Here is a 13,891-nt window from a genome sequence, read left to right as displayed (position 1 = left end):
TGGAAATTAGTGCTCTATCTGAAGTATGTGTGGCAAAGATTTTCTTCCATTCTGTAGGCTCTCTCTTCACATTGTTGATTGTTTCCTTTGCTGACAGAAAGCTTTTAGTTTGAATCTATTCCAATTATTGATTACTGCTTTTATTTCTTGTGCTTTGGGAGTCATGTTAAGGAAGTCTGGTCCTAAGCCGACATGATGAAGATTTGAACCTACTTTTTCTTCTACTAGGTGCAGGGTCTCAGGTCTAATTTCTAGGTCCTTGATCCATTTTGAGTTGAGTTTTGTGCAGGGTGAGAGATAGGGCTTTAGTTTCATTTTACTGCATATGGATTTCCAGTTTTCCCAGCACCATTTGTTAGAGGCTATCTTTTCTCCATTGTATGTTTCTGGCACCTTTGTCTAGTATGAAATAACTGTTCACCTAAAGTTATTTCCTAATTTCACCTTTGATTTCTTCTTTGATCCATTGCTTGTTCAAAACTGTGTGGTTCCATTTTCACCTATTGGAAAAATTTCCAGTTTTCCTTCTACCATTACTTTCTAATTTCATTCCATTAGAATTGGACAATATATACTTGGTGTGATTTCAATTCTCTTGAATTAGTTTATACTTATTCAGTGACTTATTTAATATATAGATGTCTCTCCGGGAGAGTGTGCCATGTGCCCTTGAGAAGACTGTATATTCTATTGTAGTTGGGTGCAAAGGGCCTTGTATGTTTCCTAGGTCCATTTAATCTACAGTGTTATTCTAGCCCTCTATATCTTTAATGATCATCTGTCTGTATGTTGTTTCCCTATTGAAAGTGGGGTATTAAAGTCCTAGTAATTAAAGTTACTAATGTGTTACTATTTCTCCCTTCAGTTCTCAAATGATTTCTTTATGTATTCTGATGCTCTGATATTGGGTGCATGTATATTGTTAATTTTTTCCATATGTCCCATTAACTGATCCATTTATGATTATATAATATCCTTCATTGACTCTTCACAGTTGTAAATTTATTTATTTATTTATTTTTATTGTAAAAAAATGGGATACATGTTGTTTCTCTGTTTGTACATGGCGTAAAGGCATACCATTTATGTTATCATACATTTACATAGGGTAATGTTGTTTGATTCATTCCGTTATTTTTTCCCATCGCCCTCACCCCTCCCACCCCTCTTTTCCCTCTATACAGTCATTCCTTCCTCCATTCTTGCCCCCCTCCCTAACCCTAACTCTAACCCTAACACTAACCACTCCCACCCCCCATTATGTGTCATCATCCACTTATTAGCGATATCATTCGTCCTTTGGTTTTTTGAGATTGGCTTATCTCACTTAGCATGATATTCTCCAATTTCATCCATTTGCCTGCAAATGCCATAATTTTATCATTCTTTATGGCTGAGTAATATTTAATTGTATATATATACCACAGTTTCTTTATCCATTCATCAATTGAAGGACATCTAGGTTGGTTCCACAATCTGGCTATTTTGAACTGAGCAGCTATGAACATTGATGTGGCTGTATCTCTGTAATATGCTGATTTTAAGTCCTTTGGGTATAGGCCAAGGAGTGGGATAGCTGGGTCAAATGGTGGTTCCATTCCAAGTTTTCTAAGGAGTCTCCACACTGCTTTCCAGAGTGGCTGCACTAATATGCAGCCCCACCAGCAATGTATGAGTGTACCTTACTCCCCACATCCTCGCCAACACCTGTTGTTGCTGGTATTCTTGATAATCGCCATTCTAATTGGGATGAGATGGAATCTTAGGGTAGTTTTGATTTGCATTTCTCTTATTACTAGAGATGTTGAACATTTTTCCATATGTTTGTTGATTGCTTGTAGATCTTCTTCTGTGAAGTGTCTATTCATTTCCTTAGCCCATTTGTCAATTGGATTATTTGCATTCTTGGTGTAGAGTTTTTTGAATTCTTTATAGATTCTGGAGATTAGTGCTCTATCTGAAGTATGATTGCCAAAGATTTTCTCCCACTCTGTAGGCTCTTTCTTTGCATTGCTGATAATTTCCTTTGCTGAGAGAAAGCTTTTTAGTTTGAATCTATCCCATTTATTGATTCTTGCTTTTATTTCTTGTGCTATGGGAGTCCTATTGAGGAAGTCTGGTCCTTAGCCGACATGTTGAAGCTCTGGACCTACTTTTTCTTCTATAAGATGCAAGGTCTCTGGTCTGATTCCGTGGTCCTTAATCCATTTTGAGTTTAGTTTCGTGCATGGTGAGAGATATGGGTTTAGTTTCATTCTGTTGCATATGGATTTCCAATTCTCCCAGCACCATTTGTTGAAGAGGCTATCTTTTCTCCATTGCATATTTTTGGCCCCTTCGTCTAGTATGAGAAAATTGTATTTATTTGGGTTTGTGTCCATGTCCTCTATTCTGTACCACTGATCTACCTTTCTATTTTGGTACCAATACCATGCCGTTTTTGTTACTATTGCTTTGTAGTAGAGTTGAAGATCTGGTATTGCGATACCCCCTGCTTCCCTCTTTCTGCCAAGGATTGCTTTAGCTATTCTGGTTTTTGTATTCTTCCAGATGAATTTCATAGTTGCTTGCTCTATTTCTGTAAGGTACATCATTGGGATTTTAATTGGAATTGCATTGAATCTGAATAGTACTTTTGGTAGTATGACGGTTTTGACAATATTAATTCTTCCTATCCAAGAACATGGGAGATCTCTCCATCTTCTAAGGTTTTCTTTAATTCCTGTCTTTAGTGTTCTGTAGTTCTCATTGTAGAAGTCTTTCACCTCTTTTGTGAGATTGATTCCCAAGTATTTTATTTTTTTCGATGCTATTGTGAATGGGGTAGTTTTCCTAATTTCTCTTTCTAAATATTCATCACTTATGTATAAAAATGCCTTAGATTTATGTGCATTGATCTTATATCCCGCTACTTTACTGAATTCACTTATGAGATCTAAAAGTTTTCTGGTGGAATTTCCTGGTTCCTCTAAGTATACCATCATATCATTAGCAAATAGGGATAGTTTGAGTTCTTCTTTTCCTATTCGTATCCATTGAATTTCTTTGGTCTGTCTAATTGCTCTGGCTAGAGTTTCAAGGACGATATTGAAAAGAAGTGGTGAAAGAGGGCATCCCTGCCTTGTTCCAGTTTTTAGGGGGGATTCTTTCAGTTTTTCTCTATTTAGAATGATGTTGGCCATGGGCTTAGCATGGATAGCCTTTACAATGTTAAGGAATGTTCCTCCTATCCCTAATTTTTCTCGTGTTTTGAGCATGAAGGGGTGCTGTATTTTATCAACTGCTTTTTCTTCATCTTTTGAAATAATCATGTGATTCTTAACTGTTAGTCTGTTGATGTGGTGAATTACATTTACTGATTTCTGGATGTTGAACCAACCTTGCATCCCTGGAATGAAACCCATTTAATCATGGTGCACTATCTTTTTTAATATGTTTTTGTATATGATTTGCTAAAATTTTGTTAAGAATTTTGCATCTGTGTTTATTAGGGATACTGGTCTGAAATTTTCTTTCTTTGATGTATCTTTGCCTAGTTTTGGTATCAGAGTGATATTAGTTTCATGGAATGAGTGGAAGGGTTCCCTCCTCCTCTATTTCCATTGAATACTTTGAGTAGTATTGGAATGAGCTCTTCTTTGAAGAAAGTCTTATAGAACTCAGCTGAGAATCCATCTGGTCCCGGACTTTTCTTTGTTGGCAGGTTTTTGATTACTTCTTCTATTTCAGTGCTTGAAATTGATCTATTTAAATTTTGTACATCCTCCTGATTCAGTTTGGGTGGATCATATGTCTCTAGAAATCTGTTGATGTCTTTGAGATTTTCTATTTTGTTGGAGTATAGATTTTCAAAATAGTTTCTAATTACCTTTTGTATTTCAATAGTGTCTGTCATTATATTTCCTTTTTCATCAAGAATTTTAGTAATTTGAGTTTTCTCTCTCGTTTTCTTCATTAGTGTGGCTAAGGGTTTATCAATTTCATTAATTTTTTCAAAGAACCAACTTTTTGTTTTGTCAGTTTTTTCTATTTTTTTTTGTTTCAATTTCATTGATTTCAGCTCTGATTTTAACTATTTCCTGTCTTCTACTACTTTTGTTGTTGATCTGTTCTTCTTTTTCTAGGGTTTTGAGCTGTAATGTTAGGTTGTTTATTTGTTGACTTTTCCTTCTTTTATTGAATGCACTCCATGCAATGAATTGTTCTCTTAGTATTGCTTCATAGTGTCCCAGAGATTTTGATATGTTGTATTGTTGTTCTCATTTACTTCTAAGAATTTTTTATCCCCCTCCATGTCTTCTGTTATCCATGCATCATTAAATAGCATATTATTTAATCTCCAGGTATTGGAGTAGTTTCTGTTTTTTATTTTACCATTGATTTCTAATTTCATTCCATTAGGATCTGATAGAATACAAGGTAGTATCTTTTTTTTTTTTTTTTGTATTTGCTAAGAGTAGCTTTGTGGCACAACATGTGGTCTATTTTAGAGAAGGATCCATGTGCTGCTGAGAAGAAAGTGTATTCACTCATTGATGGATAGAATATTTTGTATATGTCTGTTAAGTCTAAATTCTCGATTGTGTTATTGAGTTCTATGGTTTCTCTGTTTGAGTTTTGTTTGGAAGATTTGTCAAATGGTGAAAGAGGTGTGTTAAAGTCACCCAGAATTATTGTGTTGTGGTCTATTTGATTCCTGGAATTGAGAAGGATTTGTTTGATGTACATGGATGCACTGTTGTTTGGGGCATAAATATTTACGATCGTTATGTCTTCCTGATTTATGCTTCCCTTAAGCAGTATGAAATGTCCTTCTTTATCCTTTCTGACTAACTTTGGCTGGAAGTCCACTTTGTCTGAAATAAGGATGGAAACCTCTGCTGTTTTACTGAGTCTGTGTGTGTGGTAGGTTTTTTTCCCATCTTTTCACCTTTAGTCTGTGGATGTCCTTATCTATGAGATGAGTCTCTGGAGTGCAGCATATTGTTGGGTCTTTCTTTTAAATCCAATCTGCCAGTCTGTGTCTTTTCATTGATGAGTTCAGGCCATTAATATTCAGGGTTATTATTGAGATATGATTTGTATTCCCAGTCATTTGGGCTTATTTTTGGTTTTTAACTTGACTTGGTTTCTCCTTTATTTGGCTATTCCTTTAGGGTAGTTCCTCCCTATGCTGACTTACATTGTTGTTTTTCATTTCTTCCTCATGGAATTTTTTGTTGACAATGTTCTGTAGTGCAGGCTTTCTATTTGTAAATTCTTTCTGCTTTTGTTTATCATGGAAGGATTTTATTTTGTCGTCAAATCTGAAGGTAAGTTTTACTGGGTATAAGATACTTGGTTGGCATTCATTTTCTTTCATAGTTTGAAATATGTTGTTCCAGGCCCTTCTTGCTTTTAGGGTCTTGGTTGAGAAATCTGCTGATATCTGTATTGGTTTCCTCCTGAAGTTAATCTGATTCTTTTCTCTTGCAACCTTTAAAATTCTGTCTTTATTTTGTATGTTAGGTAATTTCATTATAATGTGGCTTTTTGTGGATCTGTTGTGATTTTTTGCATTTGGTGTCCTGTAAGTCTCTTGTATTTGCTTTTCCATTTCATTCTTCAGATTTGGGAAATATTCTGATATTATTTCATTGAATAGATTCTTCAATCCTTTGGTTTGTATCTCTGTGCCTTTCTCAATCCCAATAATTCTTAAATTTGGTTTTTTCATGATGTCCCATAATTCTTGCAGGTTCTGTTCATGATTCCTTACCATCTTCTCTGTTTGGTCAACTTTATTTTCAAGATTAAATATTTCATCTTCAGCGTCTGAGGGTCTGTCTTCCAAGTGATCTAGCCTGTTGGTTATGCTTTCTATTGAGTTTTTAATTTGGTTAATTGTTTCCTTTGTTTCAAGGTTTTCTGTTTTTTTTTTTTTTTTCAGAATCTCTACCTCTTTATTGAAATGATCTTTCGTTTCCTGCATTTGCTCTTTTAACTGTTGATTGGTGTGATCATCCATGGTCTGCATTTGCGCTCTTATCTCATCCTTTGCTTCTTGGATCATTTTAATTAGGTACTTCTGAATTCCCTTTCTGACATTTCTTCTGCCACACTGTCATTGGATTCTATTGATGTAGCATCTAGGTTCATTTGGGACACTTTCTTCCCTTGTTTTCTCACGTTGTTTATGTCTCTTCTCCTCTATCTGAGGTATTGCAATTATCCCCTGTAGACTTATAGTTTCTCTGCAGGTTTCCAATACCTCACCTTGAAGTGAGAGATCAATATTAATAGTACACCATACAAACAATATGCATCCTTAACTCAAATAGTCCCTTTTAAGATATTAACCATATTGTCTTAATAAACAGAGATTATGAGTTTGATTATTATCTACAGCTAGGCCAATAAGTTTACAATAAAGACCACACTTTCTAATGGTGGACAAAGAGAATGGGGAGGGGTGTAGGCTATAATGTTAATGAGATAAGAACTGAGTCTATAGAGGTACTAAGCAGAATTAAAAGAAATTGGTTGTTAGCCTGAGAAAAGGTAGAAAGAGTCTCCAAGGAGACAGATAGGTAAGAGGTAAATAGGGTGAGAAAAATATTAATAAAAGAAAAGTAGGAATAATAGTAGGTGTAATAGGAATAATTGTAATATTACTACTAGTAAGAAAAATCTACAATAAAACTATACTATACTGTTCAAACCTCCTAGTAGCCTGATGCCTGGGAGGAACTTGATAATGCGGTATCCCAAGAAGGATGCTGCCCCTCTAGGAAAGGTGGCCTCCAGGTGGGGTTATAATCCATTCTAGTGGGCAGAGGCACCCCCACGTGTTGATAGATGGACAACCGCAGCTCGGGCACTAGACTGCAGGCTGGGGCCAGGCTGGCTGGGACTGGTGTATCTGGGCCTGCTTTTTTTGGTGCAGGAGTCTTTCTTTCTTTCTTTCTTTCTTTCTTTCTTTCTTTCTTTCTTTCTTTCTTTCTTTCTTCCTTCCTTCCTTCCTTCCTTCCTTCCTTCCTTCCTTCCTTCCTTCCTTCCACAAGAGAAAAAATACATGTGATGCTTATCTTCCTATGTCTTGCTTATTTTGTGTAACAAGATGATCTCCAGTTCCACCTGTTTTCCTACAAATTACATGATTTCACTTTTTCCTTATGACTGAATAATGTTCCATTGTGCATGTATACATCATGTTGTCTTTATCCATTCGTCTGCTGAGGACAGCTCAGGTGATTCCGTGACTTGGCTATTGTGAATAGTGCCACATAAAGCTAGGTATACAGGCATCCCTTTTCCACACTCACTTCATGTCCTTCAGATATATACCCAGGAGTGTATAGCTGGTCACATGGTAGTTCTATTTTTGGTTTTTAAAGGAAACTCTATGAAGTTTTCCATAGTGACTGTACTGGTTTCAAGTTCCACCAACAGTGTATAAGGCTTCCTTTTTCTCCACATCCTTGTCAGCATTTATTTTCTGTTTCTTTCTTTCTTTTTTTTTTTTTTTGTAGTTTGTTTGTTTTGATAATAGCTATTCTGATTAGGGTGAGGTGGAATCTCAAGGTACTTTTGGTTTTATTTCCCTGATGGCTAGATATGTTGGGCACACTTTATATATTTATTGGCCTTTTGCACTTCTTCTTTTGAGAAGTATCTGTTAAGATCTTTTGTCCAGTTTTGATTAGATTATTTGTTCCTCTTATGCTGTTTACTGAGTTCTTTATATGTTCTGGATGGTCACCCTGTTAGATGAATAGCTAGCAAAGATTTTCTTCCATTCTATAGATTGTCTCTTCACTTTTTTGATCATTTCCTTTGCTGTGCAGAAGCTTTTTAATTCTATGTAATCACATTTGTCAATTTTGGCTTCTATATCCTGAGCTATTAAGAGTTCTATAAAGGGAATTATTTCCTGTGCCATTTTCTCCCAATCCATAAGCATGGAAAATATTTAGTGTCTTCCTCAATTACTTTTTTCAGGGGTTTTAAATTTTCATTGTAGAGGTCTTTCACCTTCTTGGCTAGGTTTATTGTTTGGGCTTTTTTTTTTTTTTAATCTATCGTGAATGGGATATTTCCCTTTTTTTCTCAGAAAGTTCCTTATTTGTATACAGAAAAACTACTGATTTTTGTATCATTGAATTAGTTTATCAGTTCTAAGAATCTTTTGGTAGAGTTGTTAGCATTTTCATATTATCTACAAACAGGGATAATTTGACTTCTTGCTTTCCTATTTGTATCTTTTTTCTTTCTTTTGTCTCATTACTCTGGCTAAAATTTCAAGTACTATATTGAATAAAAGTGATGAGAGCGTACAACATGTTTTGTTTCTGATTTCAGTTTTCCCCCATTCAATATGATGTTGGTTATGGGTTTGCCATATATTTATTCTTATTATTTTGAGATATGATCTTTATCTACGTGGTTCCTTCAGGATTTTTAACATGAAGGGATGTTGAATTTTATCAGAGCATTTTTCTGCATCTATTGAGATGATAATGTGATTTTTGTTCTTGATTCTATTTATGTGCTGCATTATGTGTATTGATTTGTGTATGTTGAGGCATCCTTGCATCATTAGAATAAAACCAGTTTGATCATGGTATATGATCTTTTTAATGTGTGTTGTTGAATTTGATTTGTAAGTATTTAATTGAGGATTTTTGCATCTGTATTCATCAAAGATTTGGCCTAGAGTTTTCTTTTTGTGTTGGGCACTTGTTAGGTTTCAGTTGCAGGGTAATATTGGCTTTGTAGAATGCATTTGGAAAGATTCCTTCCCTTTCTATTTTATGGACTAGTTTGAGGAATATTGGGGTTAGTTATTTTTTAAAAGTCTGGTAAAACTTAGTAATCAATATATCCAGTCCTGGGCTTTTCTTTTTTGGGAGATGTTTTATTACTGGTTCATTCTCATTGCTTGCTTTTGTTCTGTTTCCATTTTTAATATTCTGTTGTTCAATTTTAGTAAGTCATAGAAATTTGTCCATTTCTTCTAAATTTTCTGACTTATTGGCATATGAGTTTTGAAAACGGTCCTTAATGATCACATTGATTTCAGTGATTTCTATTGAAATAGTTCCCTTTTTCCATCTATTCTTATTTATGTAGGTCTTCTCTCTCTTTATTTTGGTTAGTTGGCTAATGGTTTGTCAATGTTGTTTATTTTTTCAAAGAAACAACTTTTGTTTCATCAATTCTTTGTAGTTTTAGACTCTATCAATTTAATTTTGCTCTAATCTTCATTATTTCTTTCTCCCTATTGATTTTTAGGTGTGCTTTGTTCTTGTTTTTCGAGAACCTTGAAATGTATTAGGTTACTTGAGATATCTCAGTTTTAAAAATGTAGGCATTCATAGCTATGTTTCTCTTTTAGTACTGCCTTTGCTATATCCTACATATTTTAGTATTTGCATTTTGATTTACATTTGATTCTAGGAATTTTTTTTTTACTTCCCCCTGATTTCTTCAGTGACTCACTATTTGCTCAAAAGTATATTAATTTTCCATGTGTTTGTATAATCTCTCTTGCTGCTAATTTCTAGTTTCATTCTAATGATCTGATGGGATGAAAGAAGTTATTTCAAAATTTTTTTTGTATTGGTTGAGCCTTGCTTTATGGACTAAAATATGATCTGTTATGGAAAGAGTTCCATGTACTAAAGAAAAGAACATTCATTTTGCAGTTGTTGGATAGAATATTCTGAAGAAGTCTATTAAGTCCATTTGTAATTTAATCCTGAAATTTATTTGTGGATTTTTTTATCTGGATGAACTATCTATTTGTGAGAGTGGGGTATCAAAGTTACCCAATGTTATTGTTTTGAGGCACATCTCTTCTTTTATGTCCAGAAGTGTTTGTTTTATAAAATTGTATGCTGTGATGTTCAGTGCATATATATTGACAATCATTATATCTTCTTTTTTTTTTTTTTTTGGGTGCTGGGGATCGAACCCAGGGCCTTGTGCTTACAAGGCAAGCACTCTACCGACTGAGCTATCTCCCCAGCCCTCATTATATCTTCTTGATGGATTATTCCCTTTATCATTATGTCGTTTCCTTCTTTGTTTCTTCTGACTTATTTCGGCTTGAAGTCTATTGTGCTAGATGTGAGTATAGCTACTCCTGCTTGCTTTCAGGTTCCATGTTCGTGAAATATCATTTTCAGTCTGTATACATCTTGGCCAGTGATTTGAGTTTTCTCTGGGCAACAGATAGTTTCGTTTCATTTTTTAAATTCAGTCAGCAGGTCTGTGGCTTTTAATTGGAGAATTGAGAACATTCAGGGTTATTATTGAAAGGTGTTATGTTTGGGATCTGAAATGTACCCTAAAGGACTCATATGTTGAAGACTTGGTCCCCAAGGAAGCAATTTACAGATGTGCAGCTTTTGGGAAGCGATTGAATCATGAGATTTCTGACCTTGTCTGTATATTAATCCATTGATAGCTGAATGGATAACTAACTGGCAGGTGGTGCAATCTGTAAATGGCAGGGCAAAGTTGGAGGAAGTAGATCACTGCGGGTATTTATTGTCCTTAACTTCCTTCTCTCTTTTCTCTCTCTGCTTCCTAGCTGCCATGAACTAGTAGCTTTCCTCTACCATGCCCTTGCCATGATAATCTGTCTTACCTCAGGCTTAATGCTGACCATGAACTGAACTCTCTAAAACCAGGAGCCAAAATAGTCCTTTCCTCCTCTAAATTGTTTTCTTCACATATTAGTCAAAGTGACAAGCTGATTAACACAAAAGATTTGTACTAATTTCTGTTATTTTGTTGTTTTTCTTCTGGTTGTTTAAAATAATCTATGTTCATTTCTTTCTCCCTTATTCATTTTAGAGTTTTGGTAGTTTAACTGAATTAGTAATATTTGGTTCTTTCCTAATTCTTGTTTATCTGCTCTTTGAGAGTTATTCTTTCCAGTATTCTCAAGATTTTATTTTGTTTCTCCTTTTTTGTGAAGGATCCCTTTAATGATCTGTCATACTGGTTTAGTGGTCATGAATTCCCTTAGTTTATGCTAGGGAGAGCTTCATTGCTTACTCAATTCCGAAGGAAAACTTTGCTGGGTATAATGTATGTTTGGTAGTTATTTTCTTTCAGGGTTTAAAATACATCATTCCATATCCTCTTGGTCTTTAGAGTTTTGGCTTAAAAATGTGTTTACTTTTTTAAGTGACTTTGCACTTACCTTTTGTAGCTTTAAATATTTTTTCTTTGTTTTGTACTTTTGGCAGATTAATTATAATATGATTTGGAGAGATTCTTTTGTGGTCATGTTTCTGGGGTTCCAAAAACATCCTGTATCTGAATATCCATGTATTTCCCAAGATTTTAGAAATTTTCTGCTATTATGTCAGTGAAGGGCTTCCTATGCCTTTAGCCTATATCTCTCTGCTCCTTCTTCTGCACTTATGATTTGCACATTTGGTCTCTTAATTGTGTCCCATGGATCTTGTATGTTTTGTTCATTGTTATATTTTCTTTATTATTATCTGAATGCAATAATTCATCAACAAGTCTTCGAGTTCTGAAGTTCTAATATTCCTTCTTCCACTCGAGCTGTCTGTTGGTGAGGCTTTCAAGTTTTTTTTTTTCTTTTGACTTTGAGCTTTTTATTTTCAAGATTTCTGCTTGGTTATATTTTGGGAATCTCTACCTCTTCATTGAATGGCTAATTAATATCCTATATTGTCTTCCTTAATTCACTCATCTGTTTATTTGTATTCTTTTTGAATTCATTGATCATTTTTAACATCATACTTTTAAATTCTTTTTACAGCATTTCATCAGTTCAGTAACATTAAAATCAGTTGCTAGAGAGTTATGAACTTTTGGAGAGTTGGATTCTTTTTTTTTTCATTTTCTTCTTGTATATTTATGTTTAGTTTTGTGTATCTGTTAGTATGTATATTCTTTCCACTCTTATGTGAGGACCTTCTTAGAGTCTCTTAATGTGCTTTGGGCTATTGATTTGTTTAATGTTAAATTTATTTTCAAATGGACTTAGTAGTGTGGTTTTCCTGTGGCTTCTCTGGCTGTAATTAATGGGTTTCGAAGCTGTGCATACTGCATCGGAGACTGAGGAACCCTTCTTCTATAGGCCTCACAAGGGTCAGGTTTCTTTGATGGTTCAGGCAGGTGTGTTATAGACAGTATATTATATGGACTACACCTTCTGGGTTACTCCTCCAGGTTTGTCTATAATGTGCTATCTAAAAGGGTATGGGAGTGACCTCTGCTGAATTGCCTCAGTGCAGTTTCTGCAACAGTTGTGTTATTTCTCTCTACTGTTGCCATGGGGGCAAGTGCCTATGTGTGAAACTTTGGGTGCCCCCCAGCTGTGTCTACTTGAGTTTAGGTCAGTGGTTAAGGGCTTTTGCCTCCTCTCTTCTTAAAGTAAAAATATCCACCAAGGTTTGAGTGGGACTAGGTCATGGCTGAAGTAAAGTAAGATTTCTTTCAAGTGTCCCGTGGGTGTAGATCAGCAGCAGAGCATCCACCCAATCTGCCTGAGGTGCTAGGCTTGATCATCTGCTGTATTTGGAGGGAAGAAAACAAACAATAGTAAACACTCAGAACATAAAAACAAACCCAAGATAAAAATGCAGAACAATCAATTAAAAACTCCACTACAACACCAATACTATAGAAAACAAGGGACAAACATATTACAGAACAAAGTTAAAGCTTTTTAAAAAGTAAAATTCATGAAAAGGGGGAATAAAAGAGAGAAAAATAAAAAATCCTTTTAGATCATAATAAATATAAGATAAAAGAATACAGACTCCTAGTCCCTGCCCTCCCCCACAAAAAAGGGAGTCAAAATTCCTTCCAGCTGAGATATTAGGATTGCTAACACTTCTTCCAAGTGTGCCTTTGATTCCAGAGTCTTTATTCTGCTCAGTGTCATGGTCAATGCCTGCACTACAGCCAGTCTTTTTTACCAGCCAAGCTTCAGCATTATGTGGGCCATGCCCAGTAGGTCTGTACTCAGTCCTGTGGATTTCAGAGTGCTCAAATTTGGACCTCATCAGACTTGAGATGTGGCCAATGTCTGAGCTGTACCAAACTTTTCTCATCACCTGAGCTTCAGCATTATGTGCCCTACGTGGGTGGGTGTGTATATTAAGTCCTGCAGACTACAGTCTTTATGTCTGGGGTTGTGGCAAATGTCTAAATCACAGCTATACCTGAGATGTCTCAGGGTGTGTGTGTTGCGGGGTGGGGTGGGGGGGTGGGGGGGTGAGGGGGTGAGGGTGGGGGGGTGGAGCGGGGAGGGTGCCGTCAAACCAGTGAGTTCTGAGCTGGAGAGGGAGGCACAGGAACTGAGCCTTTTGCCACCTTGGTCCCAGTGTTCTCAGACCTGGCTCTTTGTTGTGCAACCACATATTATCTTGCTCCATCCTGCTCCTGGTGGCAGAGGGCAGACCCAACAAGGGCTGTGTTCTCCACTCTTTGTTCCAGTCTGTGTCCTCAATGCTCAAACCACTCGATAGGCTCATGTCTGTTTCTTCCCAGAGCTACAACTCCTTGGGTGACTATCTCCCACTCAGTCACTGTGGCGGGATGTCCACAGGGATCCAATGTGGTGAATGTTCTGAGTTTTCTGCTCCCTAGAGCTGTTTGGTCCTTAATGATAGGAGCTCTTTCAAGATGCTGTCTGGTTGTAGCACTCAGAGTGTGCAGAGCAATTGACTTTGTTTTCTAAACCTAGATCGTAGTGCAGGAGACTCAGATTAAATCCCCAAACTGGGACTGAAAGCTTCCATGAACCGTGGATTTCTGCTGTGACTAGGACTGCTGGGTTGCAGTTTTTGTCAGGATTAAATGCACTCTTGGCCTACCTATTGCTTGTTGCCTTTCCCTTTCCATTTCTATGTCACAA

This window comes from Sciurus carolinensis, chromosome 9 (assembly GCF_902686445.1).
Source record: "Sciurus carolinensis chromosome 9, mSciCar1.2, whole genome shotgun sequence".
Lineage (NCBI taxonomy): Eukaryota > Metazoa > Chordata > Mammalia > Rodentia > Sciuridae > Sciurus > Sciurus carolinensis.
This window is presented reverse-complemented; position numbering follows the sequence as displayed.